Genomic DNA, 4,356 nt, shown 5'->3' on the forward strand with positions numbered 1-4,356 from the left:
TACAAACTGAAAGTCCAAGCATAAACTGAAACGTTACAAAATCCAGGCGGAAATCCCCAAAATGGCCCCAGTGCTTGGAGATTTTCCCAGGTAACATAACGCTCAGACAACTACAGACTGTCCATGTCTCTGTAAACTAAAAAAAAAATGTTCTCCTAATGGCATAAAATCTTAACAGGTTAAAGCCATCTGCAACAACTGTATATGCTGGCTAAGACCATTATGCGTAAGATAAATTAAGATAGCACCATCTATCTTAATGTAATGTGAGGCCATTCACACTTCACAGCACTCGTAGCTACATGGCCTCCCAGTGTAGCACCGGAACTAAAATTATACAACACAGAATATGTGTAAATAATTGACTGTTTTGTCGCAGATGTACAGGACAGGAAATGAAAATCTTGCTGAAGGTCCATGAAAGACATATTGCGATAGAAACTCGAACTTTTTACTATATAGTGACCTTTAATTTGCAGTGACTATATTGCATTGGATGTGTCAGTGTCGCTTAGCTCACATCTGATTGGTCCAATTTCGGTTTGAGATCTCTGAACCAGAACAAAACCTGTTTGTGTGTAGTGGATTAATAATAATATTGATCCCTATATAGTGACCTTTAGAGCAGGTTAGCCGATCAGCCAAGCTACTTTCATGGTACATAAACCCCAGGATTGCCGCAAACTAATCTGAAATTTACCTGGCCAGCCAGCTAATCCGGCTTCATGGTAACAGGTGTCAGTGTAGTAAATATTTACAATCCTTTAGTTCTAGTCTGGGTATTTGGTTGCAGAGCAGCTATTTGGGAAATTCTGTAGCCAGAAACCCCCATGCAGTGCTGGGTGAGTGTCTTAAAAACACTCGCACAACACTGTGTGTATGCATTGGCTTCTAATTGTCTAATTGTGTAATTGAGGAGTGTGATATAATTAGTCTGGTGCAACTTCAACATCCAACAAGGTGCATGGAATAAAAGCTGAGTTATTTTTGAATAAAACCCGCAACACTTGTGGCATGGAGGGATCAGAAATAAACAAAAAACTGGAGCCAAAAGATCAAGACTTTATTTTGCCAACGCGTTTCGGCACACAGGCCTTTGTCAGGGCTAAAAAAGCTCTTTTTTTTTTTTTTATAACCAGTGAAGTTCAAACAGAATGGCAGTAATGGGAGCTGAGCAGAACTCTAGCAGCTGAGTTTTGTATATAATGAAGCCTGGAGATGGAGCTGACAGGTAAACCAATAAAGAATTAAGGCATTGCTAAAGTCGAGACGTGAAGATGTGAATGCATGTATCAGTGTTTTGGCATCCTTAAGGCTGATGAAGGGGAGAAGTTTAGCAGCCAAGGTGATAGAATTGAGCTTTTGTTGAGTGCAGACACAGTGGAATCCACCTGTTCATTGGGTGGGGATAGATACCAAAGTTTATACCAAACATTTCATAACACACCTCTCCATGATATGAGGGGTTTATCTTATTTTAACTTTAATAAAATGCTTCCATTTTCACTTTTCTACTGTCCAGTGACAATTCATGAAGAAAACCTGCCGGAAGCCTACTGTTGCTATAGTAACCAGCACAACTTTAACATGTAATAACTGATTGAAAGATAAACAGCGCATTCTTATTTCAGTGTTGTTCTACAAGCAGATGACACTTTAAAATCAGTCAGAGCTATAGAAATGTATATTCATATTTCAGTAGCGTGCAGTGACTTCTTTATAAATGAGACGGGCAGTGTTTTTGAACACATCTCTTGAATAAATGATTGAATGACAAACAATTTCATCATTCACTTTATTTGAAGCATCAAGTTACTTTCAAAAGCTGCTTTACTCACTACTGTAGTGTTTATATCTGAACTATAAACTTTTATATACTTCTGTGAGATTTTTAATCATTGTAAGACAGAAATAATGATACTGTGATGTTAAAAAGACTGTTTGTGAAGCTGTTTCATACCTGTACATGACAACTGCTCTCTCTGGCTCAATGGCAGCGGCGATAGACAGAGACGAATCGTTGACATTTAGGAATAAAATCACATCAGTGTTTGAGATCATGATCTTTTAACGATTAATCATGCAGGTCGAACTTATTGTATAATATAATAAATATATTATACGTATAGTGTGATAAATACTTGTATATTAAATATAGGCTACTATAATACTATAATAATACTATACTATAATAAAATATAACTATTCTTTAAAAAGTAAGATGAAATGAAATGCAAATTAATAACAAATGCATATACTATCATTAACAACCTCAGATAGTTACAGTATGTCTGTCTTTAACAGTTTATACGTTTTCGTAAAAAAAATACATTTCTCTATGGAGAAATTTAAATACTATTAAGATAGTTTCAGTTATGACTTCCCCATTTGATTTAGTGTAGTTAGTTTTGTATCAAATACAATGTGATGTTCTGTGATCGAGATCTTGCAGCACCAGCACATTTTTCAGTTTGGACGGAGTACTTCGCGGACAGCTTTCCCTGCGCATGAAATCCCCCATATGCCAGCAAACCAAAGAGAACGCAGGATAATGATGACGGTAAACATAACAACAGAGTGTAAGGCACCAAAGCTGCTGTGGATCCGCTTACCCGAAACCCTCCATAACTGGCAGATTTAAAGAAAATTACCGTTGTTTGGTAAATAAATAAATGACGGACAGTTACATATGTATTACCAACATTTTATCATGATAATATAGTACACATCAAACAAGGGAATTTTTAGTTAATATTAATTAGCGAGTCCACAGACTCATTCTCTCCAATGGCTTGGGAACTGGAATGAAATAATGGATTCTGAAGGAACACACTCTGGACTCTGCAGTGTTGTATAGGATGGACAGGTCAGGAAACTGCTCAATAAAGGATTGCTCTGCATATTCAGTCCTCTTCTGTTAAGAATGGGTCGATGCTAAATGTTGATGTCGTGGTCATTTAGGATTGCAAAATCTGATTGCTAATAATTCCAGGAAGTCTGTGGGCATTCCATGAGTCCACTACTCTTCCTACACAAATCTGGCAGGATAAATGTATGTGACAAAGTTGTTACAGCTCCAGCTCTCTGACAATACAACAAGTGTGTTTATTCCAGACTGCTTCACAACAACGTCCCATAAAACCCTGAAACTGTGATATTCCTCTGATCTCTTATTCATGAAGACAAACATGCCACATTCTGTGAAACCCACAATCAGAAAATTAAACTACAGTAACAAAGAAATAAGGTAACATAAAATATAAAAACACAAAATGACATGAATAATAATAATAAAATGAATAAATGCTAAAATGTGTAAATTAAATACATACATGACTGATGATGATAAATGATTATACTGAATATAAAAACAAACAAAATAAAGCACAACACAGATGTATGGTTGATGTAACACACACACACACACACACACACACACACACACACACACACACACACACAAACACACACACACACACATTCAGGTTTTTGATCCCCAGATCCTACATTTACAGGAATTGATCAATAAACTGTGGGATTGATTCATTCTCTTCAATCTGTCTTAATTCCCTTGACTTTGACATTCTGTTCCTGTATTTCTTTCTTTAAAGAAATCTGCAAATTCAGTCTCCATTTGTCTTTTGAGATCATCTTTGAATGTGTTAAATTCAGTTTTGAAAGTCTTGGATTTGCTGGTTTCATCCAGACATGTTTGCAGTGAGTCTCAGTGTGTCTCCATCTTCTTCTGTCTCATATTTCCTCTTTTCTCTATTAGATTCCTTGCCTGTTTTTCTGGGTTTTTCTTGCTGTCTATATCTTGTTTCTCTCACTCATCCTTAAACCTTCTCTGACTTTTATTATGGAGTTTAGTGGGATCTAAAGTGGGATAGAAGAACCTAAACATGATATTTCAGTGACAGAAGTTCAGGTGTAGTATTAATGTAATGAAGAGACTCTATAACATCTCACTGTTACTGTCATGATCACCTGTATGTCTCTGTCTTCATGGACTCTTAACCAATAAGGTTCATTCTCGTGTGTTACGCAGCACGTTTGAGCTTCTTGGAAGAGGTTTGTTCTGGTGTGTTATTCAGGTTAGGTTGAGCTTCTGCTTATGTTCAGTGATCAATGTTTACATGCGAGTAAAAGCCTAAATTAAATGTGTTCATCATAATAATCGCAGAAATATTAATTAATTATCCTGACGGATCCAAACTTTATAATGGCAGTGATAGGGATCAATGAGTATGAGCTGAAGAAAGTGCTTCCATCCATAAAGCTCAGATGCGTCAGGATATTTATGAATATTTCTGCGATTATATTCATCAGAAAGAAGAAAGTCATATACACCTAGGA

Source organism: Megalobrama amblycephala, linkage group LG14 (assembly GCF_018812025.1).
Source record: "Megalobrama amblycephala isolate DHTTF-2021 linkage group LG14, ASM1881202v1, whole genome shotgun sequence".
NCBI classification, from domain to species: Eukaryota; Metazoa; Chordata; class Actinopteri; order Cypriniformes; family Xenocyprididae; genus Megalobrama; species Megalobrama amblycephala.